Source organism: Vicugna pacos, chromosome 30, assembly GCF_048564905.1.
Source record: "Vicugna pacos chromosome 30, VicPac4, whole genome shotgun sequence".
Classification (NCBI taxonomy): domain Eukaryota; kingdom Metazoa; phylum Chordata; class Mammalia; order Artiodactyla; family Camelidae; genus Vicugna; species Vicugna pacos.
In genome coordinates, this window is record NC_133016.1 from 14,323,563 (window position 1) to 14,347,331 (window position 23,769).

Genomic DNA, 23,769 nt, shown 5'->3' on the forward strand with positions numbered 1-23,769 from the left:
ACAACATTCATCTTAATTAGCCAGAAAATGTTGGTCCCAAAGGAAGCTGCCTACAGTTTTGTGGATTCAGCATGGGGTTATGGGACAGCTTGCTGAACTTGATTTATTTGGGAAAAAAGAGATTTACTGAAGTTGTTTATATTTTATTCAACTTAGGAAGTGCTGGTCAGTGTCCTGAATGTTTGGAATGTAGACCCAGGGATTCAGGTGGAAAATACCCTTCTTTCTAGGGGGATGGCAGAGTATGAGGGCCAGCCTGAGAGTCATGACAGCTGGGTTTTAATCTTGGCTCTGCCAGAATTTGTTTGTATGACCCTGGGGAAGACCAAGAACAGTTACATGTGAGTATTCTACACTAGATACTCTATATCCATTTTTTGTTGTTGTTGTTCCTTGCAACAACAATGTGAGGTGATAACCATTAGCATCTCCATTTTAGAGATAAGGAAACAGACTGAAGTGCAGGGCGTGGAATTAGCTTACCCTGGGTCATGGCCATGCAACTAGTAAGTGGTGGAGACCCAGGATGGAGCACTACACAGCCATGAACTAACCTCTCATGGAAAAATCCCTTCATATTCACAGGTCTGGGTTTTCTCATCTGTATTATGCAGCAGTTGGACTAGATGATCTTTTGCATTTATGTTTCAAAAAGTAGGATTCCAGGGTGGGTGTAGCTCAGTGGTAGAGTGCGTACTTAACATGCATGAGGTCCTGGATTCAATCCCCAGTACCTCCATCAAAAAAAAAAAAAAAAAAGGAGAAGAAAACATAAATCAAAAATTAACTCAAAAAGAGTAGGATTGTAGTTCAGGAAGAGTATGGTTCTTTGTAGCTTACCTATCTGGATTTCTGGGCCGTTGTGGTTCCGTTGTGGCTTATAATCTCATGAGAACCAGCAGGTCCTTGGAGTATCCGTATTACAGCTCTAGCACTGATTACTTTAAGTGGATTAGCAGCCTTACGAGAACCATTTGTCTCCAGGTTAGCACTGAACTGTACATGACAACTCTTGTCACTGGCTTAGGGACATAAATTTCACCAGCCAAAAAGGCCACCATTTTCTTTCACTGCAGTGGTATCCGCCAGTTCCCGGTGGTGCTCAGCACCCCGTGGGCGCCCTGTCAGTATTTACGGAGGCTACCTGATTAATATCCTTCGTAGGATATCAGCTTAGGGGTCATTTAATTTAAATCTGAACACATTCTTAGCTCTATCCAACTGCACAGAAATGCATCAGCGAATATTTTTCTGGTATGAATTTCTGCCCCAAAGCATGAAATTCAGTACAAACTCAGCCCAGGCTGCAGGATGGAGATGCCAGATGGCTGTTAAAATGACCCCTTTCTTGGCCTTTTCTCTTATAAAAATAATTTATGACCTGCCGCTCTGAACTTCCGATCGTGGGCTTCGCAGGCACCCTGACAGTTTTCTCCCACATTGGTAACTACCCCTAAGCTGCCTCTGTGATAACATTGTTCTTGGCAGTAGCCTTGAAATATCATGAAAGGGGGTTGTTGAGATCACTTGGCATTTCACACAGTGTTGTTATTATTTAGAGACAACTCTGGGAGATGGATTGTCAGAACTCGGGACTTCAAGTGTCTTTAGGGTTCAAAGCATGAGCTGAAGTGTCTATACTCTCCAGGCTTCGTTTGTAAAATGAAAATGGTAATGCCTGCTTTTCAGAGATACTGGGCGATCACACGAAACTGTGACTGTGGAAATGCCTGGTGCAGTGTGGATGTTTGCTGTTCATCATTACCATGGCAAAGGAACTGAGGTTCCCTTCTTGTACACTATACCAAGATTTTTTAAATCTATTTTAAAAAAATTTAGGATTCTAGGAGATTTTCATGTACCTTGAAGGACCTCAGGTTTCTGGGTCTCTGATGCAGCTCTGGGAAGTATGAGATCCAACTATTCAAACAAACCCACTATCTTTTTGACAAAGGCATCATTCAGTACATCTCTCCCCTTCATCTCAACCCCACCATCAGAGGAGAATTATTTTGTTTTTTTGTGGTAGTTACTGTTGCTGTGTAACAAATCACCCCAATTTTATGGTGTCAAACACCAATCATTTTATTACGCTCACAGATTCCGTGGGTTAGGGATTTGGACAGGACACTCAGGGATGCCTATTTCCTGTCCCTTGATGTCTGGGGCATGGACTGGGTAGATATGAACAGGTGGGGGTGACCTCCCTTGGGGTGCTTAGTCCCACAGTGGAAATCTCACGTGAGTCTGTCTTACCAGAGGGAGTCTAGGTCTCCCACCTGTGCCCTGATTACCAAGCATCTCGGGAAATGAGTTTTCAGGCTGTATTAGTTCCTAAGGCTGCTGTAACAAATTGCCACAAATGTGATGGCTTTATTCACTCACAGTTGGAAGGCCAGGAGTCTAAAATCAAGGCAAGTCGTGGTCCCTCTGACTCTAGGGAAGGATTCTTTCCTGCTCTGTCTTAGTTTCTGGTGGCTCCTGGCAATACTTGGCTCCCTGGGCTTGTGTTTACCTAACTCCAATTTCTGCCTCCATTGTCACATGGCGTCTTCCCTATATGTCTGTATCTCTGTGTCCTAATCTCCCTCTCCGTTCTCTTAGAAGGATTGTGGTCATTGGATTTAGGGCTCATTCTAAGATGATTTCATTTTGAGACACTTAGATGATCACAGCTGCAGAGAGTCAACTAAGGTCAGATTCTGAGTTTCTAGTGGACATGGATTTGAGGGGGACGCTATTAAACTTGCTACACGTATTTCTGACTTGGAAGTCTTGAAATTTCCCAAACAGAGCAAGAATGCTAAAATATGCTGGGCAACCAAAATGCATCATAAATATCCAATGCAAGTGCTTTGAAGTAGGACAAGATAAGGGAAGAGGGGGGTGATGCAGGGGGTGGGTAGTGGTCAGTCTCCTTTAGAATCTGTGGTCAGGGAAGGCATCTCCGTAGAGGTAACATGTGCTAGAGAATTCTGAATACAGTGGAGAAGTGAGTGGTATGAAAAGTTTTGGGAAGAGATTCCCACAGATTATCAGGATGCTGAGGAAAGAACAAAGTGGTAGGTTTTGAAGAGTAGCCAGGGGGCCAGTGTGACTGGAATGGGCATGAAGGGGAAGGAAGAAGATGAGGTTAGGGTGGCAAATGAAGATCAGGGCATTTATAGGCCGTTGTAAGACTTTGGGCTTCTTTTTAAGGGTAATGAATCACCAATAGGAATTTTTGATCATGGGAGCAGGCTCATCTGATTTACATTTGAAAAAATCACTTGATATCCAGAGAAAACTCTAATTCAAAGACACATGCACCCCAATGTTCAGAGCAACACTATTTACAGTAGCCAAGACATGGAAGCAACCTAAATGTCCATTGACAGATGACTGGATAAAGAAGATGTGGTATATACATATAATGGAATATTACTCAGCCATAAAGAAGAATGGAATAATGCCATTTGCAGCAACATGGATGAACTTGGAGATCATCACACTAATTGAAGTAAGTCAGAGAAAGGCAAATATCATATGATATCATTTATATGTGGAATCTAAAAAAGATACAAATGAACTTATTTACAAGCCAGAAATAGACTCACAGACTTAGAAAACAAACTCTGGTTACCAAATGGGAATGGGTTGGGGGGAATAAATTAGGAGTTTGGGATTAACATATACATAGTACTATGCATAAAATAAACAACAAGGACCCACTGTGTAGCACAGGGAACTATATTCAATATCTTGTAATAACCTATAATGGAAAATAATCTAAAAAAGAATATATATATATATATATATGTATATGTATATGTATATGTATATGTGTATATATATGTGTGTGTGTGTGTGTGTATATATATATATAAAACTGAATCACTTTGCTGTACACCTGAGACTAACACAATGTAGTAAATCAATCGTACTTCAATAACATCACTTGGACTTCTGTGTAAAGACTAGACACAGGGTGGAAAGGGTGGAGTCAGGTTGATGAGCTTGAGGACATGCCAGTCATCTATCTAGACAAGAGAGGGTGGTGTCTTGGACAAGGCTGGTAGCAGTGGACACAATGAGAATAGGAATGGGGTGTATTTTGAAGGTAGAGCTGATAGATGGACAGCAGGTGTGAGAGAAAGAAAAGAGTCAAGAATGAATCCAAGGTTTTGGCCAGAGCCCTGTCGTAAATGATAGGTTGACTTTCTGAGATGGGCGAGACCAAGGCATAGTGGGATTTGGGAGTACAGTGGGAAGTCAGGAGTTCAGTCATTGGTACATGAATTTTGGGAGCTCCACAGGACACCCAAGGGGATGAACAGCCATTGGATTTTGAGTCTGGAGCTTAGAGTTGGGAGAGGATTTAGAGTCGGGAACCATTGGTACATCAATGTAAAACATGGTGCTGAGTGAGGTCACCCAGGGAGTGTGGATAAGGAGAAAGGTGGGCAGGACTGAGGTCTGAGCCTTCCAGCATTTGGAGGTCAGCAAGCTGCTTTGAGGATCTGCAGCCCTGTGGTAGCATCTAAAACCCTCTCTACTTCAACTCCTTGTCACTACTTACATTTGCAAGACTCCTCTTCATGGGTCCTGGCGGTTTCAGCCTCTTGGTTTTGAGATTAGATATATGGCCAAAAATTCTTCAGTTGTATTTTACTCATATCTGAATGCTTTGGAGCAGGAAGCAGTTTCCTCTTGGAAAGTCCCATCTGCCTACATTCTTGTTCTCGACTTGTGGTTTTGCTCTGTGTACCTGGAGACAAATGAGGCATGGGTGGCTGAATGGGCCTGTCTCCTCTGATTCACAGTCTCATTCCTCCTTCTGCATCCCGTGTCTGCTCAGGACATATGGCTGGAGCAGCCATCGCACCTGCATAAGCCCTCGCTTTCACAGAGCCAGCTGTCTGGGGCTCACCTGAGCACACCTGTTACCCTTTCCTTTGAAAAGCTGGCCATTGATTTTTGACTTCAAAGCTTCAAATCTCATAGGGGAAACCTTTAAGGTATTTATCTGCCCCCAAGTGCCCACATTCCAAATGGCCTTAGTTGGGCTGGATTTTATCTCTCACTTTTGGATGATTTGCAATTTGGTGACAAGAGAACACTCGGGAAGCAAGACTGTGGGGGTGGGGGGGCGAGATGCCTGCTTCCACTAAACACTGACTCCACTCCTCCCACCTGGTCCAGTTTATGGGCGCTGAAACCAGACCTATTGAAAGCCTTGATGGATGTGGCAGGTGGGGCAGGTGGGAACGAGTTAGGAAGAAAGAAACAGTGGAGCCTCGGGAACAATGCACCTTAAAATGTGACCCCCCCCAACACATTGACTATTGCAAATGCTTCATCAGACTCCTGCGAGCCATTTGTGGGAAACCTGGCCCATCCCCAAATGATGCAAAGATGTATGATTCTCTTGGAAACACAAACATACACACACATGCAAACACATGCACACACGCACAGCCTTGCTTCATACCAGGTCTTTGCCAGCACTGATTTCTTATTAAGTGTCTTCGATTCAGGATGAAAGGATACATCAGAACAGGAAACTTTTTTTTCCTGAGAATGAAAGAACTTTGTGTCTGGAGAATATGCACTGGCTTGCGTTCAGACGTGAACATGCACCACAACACGATTCCCTGCAGCTTGGAGCCGGGTTGCAACAGAGTTTTAGAACTGAATGAGCGGTGCCTGAAGTTTTATCCCATGACTCAATGAAATCCTATCCAAACCCAGTCTTATTCCCTGCTTAAAACAACTTAGATGATTCTTAAGATTCTCTCTGAAGCAGCAGACCGCAGAAGATGACTGCCTAATTCCTCTGGTTTTGTTGTCCAAGCTGCTTCTCTCCAGCTCTTTCACTCTCCGGCAGTTAAACTTTCTCCATCAACTGCCATTTTTCACTTTTTAATCTGCCTGTTCTCTCCTCTCCACGTTGGAAAGTGTGAATGTCCATCTTTTCCGGACTGCGATAATCTTCTTCCTGTTCCTCTACTCCTTCCAGCCCTTTCCATGGACACAACAACCCGTATTTCTTTTGTCTGCCTTCTGCATTAATGACTGTCAGCCCTTGGCAATGGACTTGAGCCTTCCCCCAAGCAGAGGAAATCCAGCCTTGGCCCCAGGCCGGAGTACTGGGGACCCAGGTTGCGATGGGGATTTATAGTCATTGCCCCAGGGAGGTAGATGCCTTCAGAGGCCAGAAGAGGTACTCTGTTTAGCAGGCACCCCGAGCCCCCTGTGACTTCGGGTCTGTGCCATCGGCTCTGTATTACCCCCCAACTCTGCGGGGCCACCATCGTTGGGGGCCTCACGGGGGCCTTCCACGTGCCCCTGCACGCCCACCCCGCCTTGCTCTCTTGCACTGTGTATCACACCTGGGTGTGGGAGTCGTCCGCTTCCCTTGGATCCCCGGTCAGGGCTGGGACGGATTGATTTACGGCTGCATTCTAGTGTTCAGCCCCGAGACTTGCACATTCAGGCACTCAGCCTGTGTTTGCTAAATCCATTCATTCATCTGGTCACTCATTTGCAAATATTTATTGCCTGTTCTATCCAGACTTTGTTCTAGGTGTTGAATAAACAAATGAGCACAAGTGAGTCGAACTGCTGCTGTTCCCTCGGGCTGCTGTCCCTTTGTGCTCCTCTCGCAGTTTATTTAAGTTATTTCCCTTGGTTAGTTAACAAACTAGTAAACTGTTGCAGGCTATTGCGGTGGTGAGTGCTGAGAATGGCTGTGTCCGGAGCCAGTGTCCAGGGGCTCTCCTCCCCACGACTGTTCCTTCCGTCTCCGTTTCTGTGTCTGCCCTTCCCATCCCTAGTCCACCCTGTGCCTGTCTGGCACGTCCGGTGACTTGGCAGGGTAGGAATGGGAAGGGAAAGAAACCAAATTACCAAAGACACCGTGGCACCCTGGCAAGAGAATGTATTCTCTGCGAAAGCTTGAAGCTGACTCTGCAGGTGGGTCTGAGGGTGCTAGGGGATTAGGGAGGTCTACCCCCTGCTATCCACAGTTCAGCCACGGAATCTCTTTAACAGAGTGTTAGGGGCTGAATATTTGTGTCCCTCCCAAATGCATATGTTGAACCTAACCTCAATGTCATGGTATTAGGAGGTGGGGCCCTTGGGAGGGGATGAGGTCATGAGGGTGGAGCCCTTAGGAATGGGATGAGTGACCTTATGAAGGAGACCCCAAGAGCTCGCATGCTTTTTCCATCACGTAAGGACCCAGAGAAGCAGAAAGTGGGCTCTCACCAGACACCAAATCTGCTGCACCTTGATTTTGGGTTTCCAGCTTCCAGAGTTATGAGAAATAAATTTCTGTTGTTGATTTACCACCCAGCCCATGGTATTCCGTTATGGCAGCCGGAGCAGACACAGAGCCACACCACAGTATGGTGGGGGAGGAGGGTGGCGCTGGACAGTGCCCTTTACCTTACAAGTGGCTTCTAAGCTCCTTCTTGGTAGTTGATCGTCGCTGGATCATAAGGACAAGAGCATCAAGTGGGGTATGACACTGAGAGGACCAGGAAGCAGTTTGACTCCTCGAGAAACCCCAGCTAGCTCCTGGGTCTTCTGGAAACATCTCAGATGGTAAGAGGAACTTGTCACAGGGACATCGGCTCTAAAGCCACACTGGCGGGGCTTAGTGGGGTAGCGGAAATCATCACTGGTACTAGTGACCGCGACCCCTCACACAGCCACAGGCAGGGGATACTGAGGACATTTTTGTTTCCGACCTTTCAGATGGGTTCTGCTCGCACAAGCACCCACAGCCGCAGACGGGCCCAGAGTGGAACCACAGGCCAGGGGCTTTGGCCTTGACTCTGTTCACGCTCCCACTTGTCTGTTTCAACCAGCCCTTCTTCCTTTCATCCTCACTGGCCCCTCCTGGATGCGGTTACCCATTTGGGAAGATGACTTCTGAACTGCTCAAAGTCTGCCCCTGTAGGGATTCTGACTCTCACATCTGGATCCACTGGCCCAGGGCAGGTGAGGGGTCCCCCCTGATACCAGGGGATGCCCATCGGGCCCCGTCCTGGACGGTGCAAAGCATCCATTCATTCTTTTCCTCACTTGCAAACACAGTTTCCCCATTGAAGGGACAGATGAGCTCATTTGAGCCTCTCTGTCCTAGTAGCCATTTGCCTTAATAAATTGTTTCTCTTGAGTGAATTTGCCATTTAAAGGTGAAAAAAAAGCATGGATAACACCCACCTCTTAAATCTCTACAATGAACATTTTAGGCAGAAGTTACAGGTTGGTGGGAGAAAGGTTTTTGGTTGGGAGAGAATGTTTAGGGGATGCTGATAATCAATATTAATGTGTGTCTAATCAATATTAATGTGTCTCTTGGAATCTTGTTAAAACGGAGGTTCTGACCCAGAGGGTCTGGCGTAGAAACTGAGACGCTGCATTTCTAGCCAGCTCCCAGGTGATGATGCTGGTCTCAGGCAGTACTTGGAGCAACCAGGCCTTCAGTCACTGACCACACCCGGGCAAAATTCTCTCTCCGCACCCGTGGTGTGATGCCTCCCCATAACCCAGGCAATGAGAGCCTTACCCACAATGTTGAATGAGCTGGCCATTTGAAATAGGAAGGGAAGTTTCTCATCACTGAGAAGGAAATCAGTCCAAACTGGAATTCAGTTACAGGAGCGAAGTTTTGTGAATGATGTTCTTGTTTTCCTGCAACTGGTACTAATGCTGCTCCAAAAATGCTGCGGAGACGGCGTGGGAAACTGCTGTGTCTGTGTGTGTGCGCCCGTGGTGGGGGTGGATGTCACTGAGACCAACAATACACCGGGCGGGAATGAGCCCTTTAATCCGAGAAGCTTACAAACAGGCTAGGTCTCTAAGGGGGAGCGGAGTTATGAGAATTTTCAGAAGTGCATACAAAAAAGCCATTTGTAGAATCAGAGTGGGGACAGTGCCACCTCATCTCCTCTTCCATTTCTCCGTCCTGCCGGTCCCGGGAGTATCTGTCACCTCCCCAGAGAGCCCAGCTGGCTGCCCGTCCTCCATCAGATGGCACCACCAGGCTCTCTTCGGGGGCAGCAGTCGGGAGGAAGCGGAAAGTTTGGTTGTTTTTTCCCTTCAAGTTTGTTGCCCAGGGCTTCCTCTGGGTGATGCTAGAAGATAAGTTCTTGCCATTACCGGAGTGCAGTGATTGATCATCCCCCGATGCTCCCAGCACAGGAACCCAGCCACCAGGGCACTGGGCTAGTCCAGTGGGGAATACCAGAAGTAGAAAGAGGCGCATCTGGCCATTGCAGGTCTTACAAGGTAGCTGGGAAGGGAAGACCACCCTCTTTGAGATCATTAACCACATCGAGCAGGAAACAGTAACTTCTCAATGAGTGATATGCATGGTAAGGATGTGGGTTAAGGATGATCAGAAAGGCTTCATCAAGAAGGTAGCAACTGATTTAGTCCTGGAAGGGAAGGGAGAGTTAAACAGTGCCTGAGAAGTCTGGGATGGTGCAGCCCCTGAGAACGTCTTCTTCCCACATCCCTCGCTGGGAATGCCTTGGGGAGAAGAGGAAGAGATGCACTCATCTATTTTGATGAGAGAAGATGCCAAAGGCCTTAGCTGTGGCTGACCTGAATGTGGTTAGCCCAAAGCAGGCTTGGAACGCACAGCACACCTTGCCAGAAGGACTCCGTTTCTTGTTAAATGTTGCTCAGAATCAGGTACAGGTTGGGATACAGTTAAATTCTACCTTCATTATTTTCTTAAAAGCATGCTTTACGGGGAGATGCTCTAATCGGGCAGCCCAAATTTCTCTCTGTACTTCAGGAAACCCTTTAGCACCTGATTTTCAGCTTAAAAACTGTCATTTATATTTCAAACCCCAAGCATTCAATTTTTTAAACATCGGTAGATACAGAATAATAATGGCAGGCTTAGAAAAACTCCATAATGATCTTAAAAAAAAAATCAACTCTAGAGCTATTTTTTTATTTTAAACTTTAGGCTTCACATTTCAAAATTTTATCGAACTGCCCCCCCCCATAATTTAAACCATTGTTTTCCAAGGGAAATTCAATAATAAGAGTCACCATGTGTTTCTGCTTAATTTTGGAAGCCTGTGTTAGGCAGTCAAAGATTCTCATTTGAAAATAATTCCTGTCCTTATTCAAAAACTCCCAGGGGAATAAAATTTGAAAAACATGTTGCAGCTCTCAAGTTCATGTTTTGCCTAGAGCCAGGCAGTGCTAGAAGATCAAAGTTCGGAGTGGAGATCTGACATTAGAAGCTCTGCCTCGCAAGGCGCTCACAAACCCAGAGCCAGGGCCCAGCAGCTGCCCGGCCAGGTCCTCGGGTAATTAGCTCTGGTGCGGATGGAGGCCCCGGCCCCCTCCCCTGGGCAAGGCCTGGGCCCCAGGGCTCCTGTTGCCTGGGAAGCGGCTCCCCACCGAGATGGGGGCAGGGTGTTTCTAGTCCACTTGTGTGCCCAGTGTAGGCCTCCTGCGTCCCACAGTTTGCATATGGGAGGAGCAGGAGGGCGCACTGCCTGTGCTTGCTGTCTGCTGGGTCTGCCCTTAGTGGGGGCTGTTTGTCAACATGACAGAGTCACCTAATACTGTTTAAGGATGGGCAAACTGGGGCGTGCTTGCCTTCTCAAGCTACCTCTCTCTCGCTCTTAAAAATGACTATAGGTATGTGTATATGTGTGTGTGTGTGAGTATGTTTATATTATAGGTATAATTAGATTATATATATGTATTTATTTTTTTTCCCTTAAGTCCTAAAGCCCTACTCCCCTCTCCCTGGTCAAACCTCTACTATGACTCTTGCAAGACTTTGTGGAATTGAGTGTAGGCTGTGATTTCTTAAAGCACCAGAACGGCATTGAGGGCTAACAGCAGGACGTCCAGAGGCCGTCTGCGTCTCCCCGTTCATCTCCTCTGGCAAGTTCTGTTTGCCGGGGGCGAGCCAGGCTGAACAGTCCAATTGTACATTCAAAAGGTTATGATGCAGAAATTGCAGGCGTCCACGTAGGTGTGTGGCTCAAACATAAAGGTGGCTCCTTCCTTGAGAAGGTTCCCAGCCTTGTGCTGCTGAGCATGAACTTGACCTGGGAACGCCCCTGGCACCAGCCAGAAATGAAAGCTGAGCTTCGGAAGGCTGTCACGCAGCTATGGGAAGCCTCAGCCTTTCCCCTTTGGATGTGATTTCTGGAATCCTGCTGATGGCAAGTGCTCTCTGGAACATTCTGCGCCGTGGTACGGGTACTGCCATTCCCCTGGCAGCTGTGGAAGCTGGCGAAGCAGCTGCCTATTTTCAGTCTAGCGAGCTCCTCACCACTTCTCAATTTCAGATAGATGGTTTTTCCGCAGAGCCTCGGTTTTACAGTGGCTTCTAACTTTGCAGTCAGTGGTCCACTGTCTGTGCAGTTGATAATAGGAAAAACAGGTGAACAGCTAAGTTTCACTCAAGCTGCCCCCTGAGCTATTTTCCACCCTCAGTGAGCTGAATCAGCTCCCTGGATTCCTTTCCTAGAACAGAGGCGGTCAGCTCCTCGTGAACAAGAGGTGACGGGAAATGCGGTCTCCTTTGCCATAGATGCTTACCCAGGTCACCTGCAGAGTTTTGTGCAGGGGTCTCAGGAGACACAGACCCCTTTCTCCCAGCTGAGTTCTGAGCTGTGGTGCCCACGGGAGGGTGCCACACCTCTCCCGACGGAAGTGGCCAGGTCAGCCGAAGCCTCTCTCTCTGATGCTAGAAACCAGGACTGGGCTCCAGTGTTTGGTGAGAAGGACACATAATTTGAACCCCTCTCTACCTCTCCACATTCCAGCCCTTAAAGCTGTTTGAGGAAGACCTCTTCGAGTTGTTGATGGTGGAAAGGTTTAGAATTTGGGGGCTGTTGGGGTGGAATGGATATATTCTGCCCGCAAGAAGACGTGAAATTGGAGGGGGCGGGGGAAGAACAGAGTGTCAGGAACTCAGTTGTGTCCCCCTCAACAAAGTTCATGAGTCCCAACCCTCAGCACCTCAGAATGTGTCTGTAAAGAGGTGGTTAAGTTAAAATGAGGTCATTAGAGTGGGTCCTAATCCAGTAGGATTGATGTCTTTCTAAGAAGGGGAAATTTGGACACAAAGATACACACAGAGGAGAGACAGTGCGTGAAGATACAGGGAGAAGACGGCCGTCTACAAGCCAAGGAGAGAGGCCTCGGGAGACATCAACCCTGCTGACACCTTGCCCTTGGACTATGAGGTAAGGATGTCTGTTGTCCAAGCCACCTGGGCCGTGGTACTTGGTCGCGGCAGCCCTAGCCAATTATGTGTGTGGTTGGTGTGGTACAAGCGTGTACAAGGTCACACCAGAGAGCGCTGTGAGACACACCTGTTCTCTAAAAATGTACCTGGATGGGTGTCCCTAGAATGATAGGGAATAAGCAGAGCCCGCCTGCCTCTTTGGGGGATGCATTAAGGGAAAAGGAAAGGGGACGGCTGTACCCTGAGGACATGACACCGTGCAGCTTTTATTGTGGGGAGAAAAAGCACAAAACGCCACCACCAAACGGGCAATTTCTCACAATACCAGGTGCGTTACAGATTGGTGTGTGGGCTTTTGTGAATTGGTTGCATATAAATGAGGAACATTTAAATAAAAAGGAGATCTAGAAACTTTCACTCGTTTGGGGCTTTTATTTATAGCTGCTTCTGCACAGGGCTTGTTTCCCTTGCCCTGGTTTGTGTTTTGTGTCGTGGCAATGGGACAGGCCTTTGTATGAAGCGCTGGCGCCGTGAGTGTTCAGAGAGGGCGCCACAGGCCCCTCCCTTCTGTGACAAATGAAGAGAATGGGGTGAGAAGATGGCTCGATGCCGAGGAACCTGGTTCAGCAGAGGGTGTGACTTAGTGGAGAGGGAAAGGACTAAGAGTGGGCAGTCTGTGCTTAGTCCCAGCCGGAGCAGGACCATCCAGGTGACACTGCACATTCCTTCCAAGGTCAGGGTGCAGGGCCCTCAGCTCCAAGTGAGGAGCTGGACCAGAGGAAGGCTCGGGTCACTTCTCACTCCGACCCTAGGAACTCAGAAGGCCAAGAGCAAGGGGCGATTGTGGCTTTTGGTGTGCGAGGGCAGATCCCCCCACCTGGCCTGGCCTGCCCTCCCCATGCAGCCCGGTGGACATCATCCTCTCTGAAAACAGGCTGGGGGCCATTTCCCCCCGGGCACTTCCCAGCCTGGCGCCTTCTGCCCACCCTCCCCCTTCCGTGCCCCACTGTTCCTTCCTCACCTTTTCTGCTCAGATGTTTGCTGCTCCGTGTCATCTTTTTAGCTCTGAGAGCCACTCACCAGGAGACGTTTTTCATCCTGCAGTGTTGTTTGGGGTCTCTTTGTCCCCCAGTCTAGGAAGACCTGTTAGGGAGTGTGTAGCCCCATCTTGCGTTTAGTCAACTTCTCTTGTCTCCAAATGGACCAGGGACACCAGGGAGCGCTGTGCAGCGAGCACAGAGTAAGCCCCCCTAGGTTAGATTTCTTTCTCTTCTGCAAAACTTGTGTGCTAACCACCTGCTCCGCATATTAGTACTCAGGAGGTGCAGACTTGTGATGCCAATTAGCTCCATGACTTAGATGGGAAACTCCAGGTGAGGCTCAGGTCAGACTTTATATTTTGACTCACTCCAAGTTACTGTTTTGCACAGCACGTAGCAGGTCCTCAAAATTATTGTTAACTCATTAGTTATTGGCTGCTGGTCTCCCCTGAAAGGCCATGCCTTCAATGATTCTCTGGTTCTGGGAATCTTTCCTGAAATACTCAGTCAGTATTAACATTCATTCTCAGTGTTGCTTCAAACTGGCTTCTCCTCCGAGCCATCTGAACACCTCCTTTTGCCACGTGGAAATTTTAGACTCACTCCTAAGATGTTCACATATATTAACGGAGTAGTTACTTATTGTCAAATAGATGTGATAGTGTTTAGTGTGCATCTGAAATCAGACGCTGAATGCTAATTGCAGATGAAATTGGCCCGTATCAAAACAGCCCATTGTTAATGATGTTAGACAGAAAGCTGGGCTCTGTGGTGTGGCCACGTGAACCTACCTTGATCGTCACAGGACACAAGGATTTTCTAGGAAGTACACATCCAAACAAATAGAATCATAAGGGGACAATTAAACGACTGTCTTTCTAATGGGGTGTAAGAAATAAGCCCCCAAAAGCAGTGCTGTTCAGTGGAAATTTACAGAATACGTGGATTCGGGGAGAAGCTTGGCGGTGTGAGTCTTCAGTGAAATTGTGCTTATTTTCTGGGTCACGTGTTTGGAGAACAGTGGTCAGACCTGTGAGCAGACTTGGGTTCATGCTCCTTGATTTAAGGCTGAGGGAACTGGGGGTGTTTAGCAAGGGGAAGAGAAAACGTCGGGTTACAAGGTGGCAGTCTTAAAATATCTGAGGGGTCGTCTTGTGAAAGAGGAAATGTTCAGGGAGGCGCCTGAGGGCAGAATTACAACCTGGGGTAAAAGGGGCAGGGTTAGGCAGAGCTTTCTAACAGTGAGCTTTGAATGTACTGGAGCAGAAATGGAGTAATTGGACAGGATTAATGTAGAGTAGGGGGTTGGGGTTGGAGGACCACCAAAACCCCTTCCCATCCTGGAACTTATGATTCTTTAAAATGATGGAGTCAGTCTCCATCATTTTAAAGAATTCTAACACAGCTCAAAAATCACAACTGCAGGATTCTGAGATGTTGGAAATAAAACAAAATCATGACTGTCGTCTGGTTCCGCATTAGCTCCTGGTCTTGAAAACTGTTTCAGAATCAGTCTGTGGAGAATCCCAGAGATCTCTTCATGGAAGTCTGCGGCTGAGAGTGGTTATAATGACTCACCCAAATAGCGGGGGGTGGGGGGGCCTCTACAGACACACCTGAAGGAGGGCAGCAGTCATCATCTGAGGAATGAGGTCAAAAAGTGGTAGCTTTGGCTTGAGGGATCCAGTAACTGTCTCTGTCCTTCATATGACATCGGATAAAATGAACTGCACTTTGTATGGTCTGGGAAAAGTCAGGACTTCAACTGATTGGATGATGGAGGGCAAGCTCCTTTACTCAAAGTCCACCAATTTAAATAGAAATCTCGTCTAAAAACACCCTCAGAGAAACATCCAGAATAATGTTTGACCAAATACCTGGGCACCATGGCCCAACCAAGTTGACACATAAAATTAACCATCACGTGTTTGTAGCTCCAGGCCGTGTAGAAACGAGTGGCAGGGCAGGTTTGGCCCTGGGCTGTCCTTTGCCAGCCTCTGGCTTCAGTTTGCACCTGAGATGGGAATAGGATCATTTTTCTTAAGAGTGGGTATCTGAACAAAACCCTGGTCAGTTAACAAGGGACAGAGATGATGGCTAGACCACCAGCTCTGCTAGGCCAGTCCTACCGAGTCAACAAAGACTTTGAGACAGTAAACACAGAAATGCTTCCAGAAACTTTAGAACATTGCAATAGAATGTAAGGCAGCAATCCTGATCCAGCCTGTCCCCCGCTCCAACTTTTCTTTATTATGACTCAGTATTCCTATTTGTTAGCATGTGGTTTTTTTTATTGAAGTATAATCAGTTTACAGTGTTGTGCTAATTTCTAGTGTACAGCATAGTGATTCAGTTATGCATATATGTATTCCTTTTCCTACTCATTTTCATTATACATTATTGCAAGAAACTGAAAATAGTTCCCTGTGCTATATGGTAGGACCTTGCTGTTTATCTGTTTTATATATAGTGGTTAGTATCTGCAAATTTCAAACTCCCAGTTTATCCCTTTTCACCCCCTCTCCCCTCTAGTAACCGTAAGTCTGTTTTCTATGTCTATGAGTCTATCTCTCTTTTGTAAATAAGTCTGTTTATGTCCTTTTTTTTTTTAAGATTTCACATAAAAGTGATATCACATTGTATTTTTCTTTCTCTTTCTGGCTTACTTCAGTTAGTATGACAATCTCCAGTTCCATCCATGTTGTTGCAGTGGCATTATTTCATTCTTTTTCATGACTGAGTGGTATTCCATTGTATATATATGCCACATCTTTTTTTATCTAGTCATCTATTGATGGACATTGAGGTTGCTTCCACGTCTTGGCTATTGTGAATAGTACCGCTGTGAACACTGGGATGCATGTATCTTTTCAAGTTCGAGTTTCCTCCGTTAGCATGTATTTTGCCTTCCCATTTAGGAGGCAGCTGCCATCCCATTCTCCAGGAGTAAAAAATAGGCAACCTGTGACTAATTATTGAGAGACTGAGATGGGCTGAGAAGCCCACAGTGATGCACGTGTCTGCTGGAGGTGATAAATACACCAATGGGTGCAAGCAGACGTCCTCCACCCGCGACAAGGCACTCTGAGTTTTGGTGGAGGTGAGGCGGCTGGGGTTCTCTCCCCGCAGGTGAAGTTGGGGGGAAACAGAGCTGCTCTGAGCACCGTGCTCACCAAGAGGGCATGAAAAGGTTTATGACTCACATGATAAATCTCTGGGGGAGAGGAGGACGGGCCACTCAAGCAGATCCAAAATGACTTCCTAAGGTATTGGGGAGGGGTGGGGCAGGGGTGAGCATTCCCAGGCACGCAGGCTGGTGTGGTTTCAATCTCCCACTGGTACCAAAGGAGAGAGTACTCAAACTGCCTTCTCAGCTTGTCCAGATGCGGGGCACCACTGGAAGAGGGAGGAGTCTGGCTTGAGGGCCATCAGCACACAAATGAAGAATGGACTCAGACCCTGTGCTCCATACATCCTCTCTCCTTGAGACACCACTGTGACTATTGCCAGATGATTGGGAGGATGGCCAGGGAGGAGGGGGAGAAGGGTTTCAGGACCCCACTTCCACCTGTACAGAGAACAACAGCGAGGTGGGAAGTCGAGGCTGGCTTAGGTTAGGGAGGCATGAGGCCCAGTTGCTATAGCATAGTTGGATAACAGAGGGCTCACTAGGGCATGTTGAAGCCAAAATCACTGAAACTGATGAAGCTGTTAAGATCTGCTTTAGCTCTTGGGTCCTTGGACTTCCCCTGAGCTCAATTCCTTGGGCACCTCCATCAGTGAGCAGAACACTTTCTTGAGACAGGATCAGTGTGGGACACTTCACCAGGGTGTGTATTAAGAACTGATGTACTGAGATTTTGTTTCCACACAGTCTGAAATGAAAAGTGCCACTGCTCTTAACATTCCTCCAGAAGTAGGAAAAAAAAAGATATACTGAGCTCTAAGTGGATGGCAAGCTAACTACTCTTGGGGATGTAAGTGAACAAGAAAAGAAAGAAGGCAACGTTATCGAGGTAACAATTCGGATTTACTCGCATTTGATATAAACCACACTTTACAAATGGATGGTCAGTTAAAGGCTGCAGTAATTTATGGTACTACCTTCTTGCCTCCAGGGAAGCTGACAAGTCCGGACTGAATCAAGAGATTCAGGATAAATCTCAGTCGATGCCTAATTTTAGAGATGTATGCTCCTTGCAGGAGTCTTACCGCAGCCAGGTGGGGTGGGAGACAACACCGGAGGATGGCAAAACACGAGGAACCAAGTGAAGCTCAAAAGGTTAAATCCATTTTTGTGGCTGATAAATCCTCAAGCAGAAATGAATTGGATCATGGGGAGAGTTGTGTACAGTAAACTGGCTTCCCTGGTGTGGCTGCAGAAGTATTGAAAGATCACAAGGAAATGATTTAATTCCTCTAGGCCTGGGTGTTGTACATCTCTTTAAAAATGAGCTCATTACCGCTGAAAGCTGTCCCAAACAGGACAGCAGGGTGACCATGGGTCTCCAGCACCTTGCTTCCTTATGTCTTCAACACAGAAGCACCTCTCTCCTCGGAGTAGCTGACGTCAAAGCCCTGCTTGGGTCGTTCATGATCACTGAGACATTTCCTTATTATTACCTGCAGAAAATGAGCCCTCTGCCCCACAGTCTTCTTTTAGTTTTGTATATACTCTGCTCTATTGTTTTATTTGTTTACTTGTCAATTTGCTCACATCACAGCTTCTAGAAGTTTTCAGAGGAATTCCGTCATTCCGTTACCGTGTTATTCTGGTGTTCCGTTCCTCCTTGGAACGCCTGCTGTGTCACACAGCCCTTGGTCCTTGGGAAGAGTTCCATTATGACAGAAACTGAGCTGAGCGCTCAGGAGTTGGCTGGAGGTGCTAACGGTAATTATGCCTTGGAGCTTCTCTAATTTTATTTACTTTTAAGTTCTATTTATTTATTTTTTTCCTAATTTTAAATTCAACTCATTGAGGCCAGACTGAAGAAGGGCTTGTCACCGCGGGCATGGACTTTACACCCCTCAGAATGCCAGTTCGAGCGCACTTATTATGACAATTGTGATTATTATTATTATATAATTCTGGAGGAAGGGAAAACAGGAGCAAAGAGACTTTCTGAAACAGTTGAATAACTGCTGATTCATTTAACAGGACGTGTTGCCAGGAAACGAAGCACCGAGGATCATGTCATAACACTTCTGAAGGTTAAAGCTGTGATGGATTTGGGAAGTGTTTCTCAAGGCTTTGTTCCCCAGACGATCTGCATCAGAATCTTTTGCTTAATGCATCTTCCTGGGCCCTTGTTCCAGAACTGTGGAATCAAAATCTTTTGGGGGTTGGGCCTAGCAATCTGACTTTTAAACGAATTTCCAAGATGATTTCAGTGTACACTAAAGTTATAAAGTAGTTTTGGTGGTCTTGGGGGTGGGGGGAATGTAACCCAAGGAGCACATTCAGGTGTGGATTTGTTATGGTTGCAAGAGACAAAGTCTTCAGAGCCTGAAATTTCTGCATGGAAATCCTAAGAGAGATGCTTGTTAGCTTCATGGCCACAGGCAAGCGACATCATCGCTCTAAGCCTCTCTTTCCTCTTCTTTGAAAGGGGGATACGGATGCCTTTCTTGTTGGAAAGATGAAAACAACGATGTTTCATCTGGACTCAGGGGACATCTAGTCAGCCATAGTCGATTATCTTCCTTGTTGCATCCACCAGGATGACGTGAGCTGGGGCTAATGGGCATTTTTACCTGCTGGGGAGAAGGAAGGGGACTTTCTTTACGGGACTAGGATGAATAAGGATGAGACACGTAGAACAGGGTGGGATCTAGCTTTTAGGGAACACTCCTAAGACTCTTACAGAGCACCTTTCGAAGTATGTTTCTGCAAACGTATCTTTACCAGAATGATTGCTATAAAGGGTTTCTAATATGTCAAGAAGTTAAGGGACGTCATTTCTTCTTTTATTTTTATTCATTCTTAAGTTTTTGAAAACATTTCATCATAGAAAATTTCAAATTTTATATGATAGTAGATGAATATAATAAACTCATATATACGCTAATCACTCATGTTCAGTGATTATCACCTCTTGTCAATTCTGTTTCAACCATTCTCACCCCCTCCACTGAATGGATTGTTTTTGAGCAGATCCCTAACATCACATCCTTTCATCTGTAAACATTTTAGTATGTGATTCTAAAATAGCAGGACTCAAAAAAAATAATAATATGATTATTAATCTGAAAAGTTTAAAATGTCTGTATTATCATCAAATATCTGTCAGTGATCAATTTCTCCAATTGTCTATAATTTTTTTCATTTTTTACCTTTTTTTTGGTTAATATCAGGGTCTAAGTAATTAATTGACGAGTTGATATCTTTTAACTTTTGAAAATACATTACGTTCCTCCTCTATATCATTTTTTTTCCCTTACAGTTTATTTATTAAAGAGTTTTTTCCACAGTCTGGAGTTGCTTATCACATCCCCATAGTGTCATTTCATTGTATTCTGGATTTTCTAGAACTACTGGTGAGCTCTAGAGGCTTGAATAGATTCAGGTTTGATTTCTTGGCAAGAATACTGCAGAAGTAGTGGGATTTTTTTCCATCATAGTCATACAAAGTCGAAGTTTTTGTGATGTGAGCAGCCATTGATAATCATTGCCTAGATCTATTAATTCACTCGGGATAGCCATAGTCTAATTTTATCTTGTTTTGTTAATTGTCTAAAGTATATCTACAAAGTCAGACTGCAATTCGACAACTACTTGGTTGTCCAGATACACAGTTTAAATATGCTTAATTTGTAGATACATTTCTTCCTCCTATATCTTAGATATACAGCTGCAAGTTATACTCAATTTCACCATCTTACTTTTTCACTCACCAAAATGTATCCTGGGGATTACTCGAGTATTATGTAGAGATATTCCCCCTTCCTTTTCATGTCTGTATAGTACTCTACAGTCCCATTCCTTCCTATATTTTAGCAGTCTTCCAGCCTGTACCAAGGTATATGACATGGGTCTGTAACCATTGGGGCTAGCGACTGAGAGTCTCAGCTGCCCATGTGCTGAGAAAAATTGGACAGCAAACTTTCAAAAACAATAATTTATCTCCTACTTGACCCTACCCAGCAACATATTGTTATGCTCCAAACAAATTTTACTCTTTCTTTCTTCCCTATAACGACTGTTTTTTTCTTTTTAAATTTTCTATTTTTCATTTAAAATTTTTTTAAAAGTTTTTTTTGGGGGGGAGGATGTAATTAGGTTCATTTATTTATTTATTTTTAGAAGAGATACTGGGGATCGAACCCAGAACCTTGTGCATGCTAGGCAAGCACTCTACCACTTGAGCTGTATCCTAGCCCCTAAATTTTCTATTCTTAAAGCTTAAACTTCCTTTCAAATTTAAGAGAAGTACGTCTCTGCCATTAAAAAAACTACTTCCGTTGTTTTATGAGCCTGTTTCTAGGTATGTTCTTGTTTTCCAATTTGTTAATGAGGAGATTTGGACATTTAAGCTCCCCAAAGCATTATAAGCTTTTTTTTTTTTTAAACAGTGCATTTTATTATTTATTATTTATTTTCAGAATTTTTTGGACTTCTCATGTCACGGTGCCAAGGATCGCCCTCTGTCCACTACAGTGGTCCTTAATCCTTGTCACCAACTGTGAGAATCAAGGAATGACTCCCATTTACTAAGTGGGATTAAACCACGGAATTTGAAATTCCCAATCGTTGCTATCAAATAACAGCTAAAAATGCTGGTTTCCTCTGAAGATCAGCAGGCAAAGAAATGCTACAGGATATGAGGTGGGACCAGGCGCTCCCTCGGTGCAGAAACAATTCTCAGAATGAGGATCCCAAGGCTAGCCTGACAGGGCCCCCAGCTGGGCCAGAGGAAATTAGGCCTCAGCTTCCTCCAGGGGAGCACACAGAGGAGCCCTGAGCTTTATAGGGTTGATGGGCTGATGTTTTTACTGGTTCACAGAAGCCTTCCAGCACAGCAACCTGCTCTCGTTGACAAATGAGGAGGCCAGGCTCAAATTAATTATTTTGGCACTATTATCATACAGACCAATTCAGTACATTTATTTAAAGCTGAATATTAAAACCTATTTATTTTCTCTTCGAGCTCATAAGCTATTCTCCCTCCTCCCCTCCCCCCACTGCACCACATTACGGGTCACATTATGAGAGCTGAAACGTCAGGAAATTCTTCATTTCCCTGTGAATATCACATTCTGCAGTTTGAAAAAGTACAGAAGTATAAAATGTACCCCATTCTGATGTGGCCCCCAGGGAAAAGAGTTAGAGGAGGTCTTGTTAAGGGGGAGGCGTGTGTCTGCTGAGCTGGCAGAGAGAAGTGCATGCAATAAAGAATGTGATCTTTCCTGTTTTCACAAGGAAATATTTTGTAGGAACGAGGCACGCAGTCTGCTAACACAGAAGTCTAGGATGTCATTTCCCCCCGGCCCCCGAATAATTTCATCTAAACCTTTTCCCATTTCATCAACGAAACGCACCTCTCTGAACCCTTGCTTACAGAACTGCAAATTTTTAACATCTGTTTTTAGAATTACCCCTTGTCTACAAATAACGGGCCAATGATAACAGCACGTTCAAGACCAAAATCCGAACTATAACTTTGTATAATGGACAGGTGGGAGGGATTGCTTTTGGCCAGTTAAAATACCATCTCAAACAAATTATCTGTTCTTCCAGAATCGTTTCGGTCTTATTTCTCTCTTCCTAGGCTCAAGCTGAACATAGCTGCTTACCGCGGGTGTTTGCTTGTCTTGAATCATACAAAGAGCATCTCTTCTGTTGCTCCATCTCCTTACCGCTCCCCCACCCGCCTTCATTAGAAGGTTCCCTCTGTTCTCATTTCCTCTTTTACTTCATTGTGAGCAGCTGGGCTATGTGCTTACAGCAAATTAGCTGTAAAATAAAGCAGCCTTTTTTCCTTTTTCTTTTTCTTTTTTTTCCCAGGGTGTTGTGGGAGAAAAGGTGGTTAGTGAAATTATCCTACAATAAGCAAGTGTGGACAAGGATCAAACAAGCAGCAGAAATCAGCCTATTGGAGGGTTCACTCCCACTGGTGAACCAGAGTGGAGTACATTTCCCTCTTGGGGGGGTCCCCTTGGCATCATTCTGGATGCTTTTCATCTCAAGTTCTTTAGCGGAGGCATTTTCCCCTCAGTTCTTGATTTTCACAGACATTCACCAAATGAAGTCCCGGTTGGAATGTGTGTTCTTTAAAATATTGAAATCCAACTGCAGTCTTAGTGTTGTTGGCTTCACTTCTTGTGTGCGTTTAAAAATGCAACAGCAATTGTCACAGTCATTCATCAATTTAAAAAGGCAGGCAGCCACCGAAATTGTGTATGGTCCCGAGAGGAAAATTAGTTTTAAAGGTAAGGAAAGAATGAGCTGGATGAGAGAGAGAGAGGCATGGTTAAAGCCTCAGTGACTACTCACAGGCAGTCGGGCTCAGGGTCCCTTCCTCAAGGAACTGAGTGACCACACAGGAAGACGCCTTGTGAGGTCAAATAGAGTCCTCTGTGCTTGGTTTCAAACGCATTGACAAGGTGATGCTAATTATTTTCTCTTGCCACTCTCTCCTGGTGGCACTGAAATCTAATGTATTGTCACCTCTCTCTCTAACCCACTCCACATAGCACAAACCCAATTCAAGATGGGTGAGCGGGAAGAACTCCTCCGTGTGGATGTGAGGAGGTCACCTGACACCCGGCTGGACACACTATCATTATAGTCAGTGCCTGTCAACTTTTTTTTTTCTTAAGGAGCACAATATTTTCTTTTGCAAATAAAACATCGCGTGCCGTCGAAGTATGCAAAGCAGCAAAAAGAACATTTGAGTACCTTGAATTTATTTTGTAATTTACAAATTTATGCAACTGAAATGTTAAGCTTTATTTATTTTAAGGGCACTCAGAGAGAATTCAGAGACTGTTGGGTTGAACACAAAGAATTGAAACTGGGAATGAGGGATGACTCTTGCCATGTTATAGCTGCCTCATTTTCCAATTGCACCCTCTTGATTTATGAATTTTTGTTTTGTAAGATATGGAGACAATTTTGATTTAGACGTTTAAGTAGAGAGATATGGTAAGATTTTTCTTTTTTTATTCAATTTACTTTGTAACCTCAGAGCATTCTCTCCTTCCTAAGAGATGGCCACAGAAGCAGGATTCTAAAGTTGGCATAAAAACAAGTGAATCTAATAGTACCAGGTTACAGGCAGTGATCTCAAATCTATTCGTATTACTTGAGTGTTTTAAATTACTGTCTGAGAGGTTAAACATATTTAAAAATGCAATTCAAATTAAATGTTTGCAGAATCTCTGAAGCACCATGGCACACTCGAGAGAACCAACAGCACCAGCCACATCTTGGTAATGAAGTCACCAACATCGGTGAGACAAGGAGTGCCCGTGCGCCCTAGTAAGAGCCACAAACACTCTGGGGGT

General features: G+C 45.2%; 1 long non-coding RNA gene across 2 annotated transcripts in view; it reads left to right on the forward strand.

Annotated features, from left to right (window-relative positions):
* Positions 1-18,041: 18,041 nt before the first annotated feature.
* Positions 18,042-23,769, forward strand: part of LOC140690469 (uncharacterized) — a 74,822-nt gene continuing 69,094 nt past the window's right edge. Inside the window, exons 1-2 of one of the 2 annotated variants that reach the window (XR_012065768.1) lie at positions 18,042-18,154; positions 23,639-23,743. This is a non-coding gene — a long non-coding RNA (uncharacterized lncRNA). The remainder of the gene's footprint in view (positions 18,155-23,638; positions 23,744-23,769) is intronic. The other variant, XR_012065769.1, reaches the window with a different exon arrangement.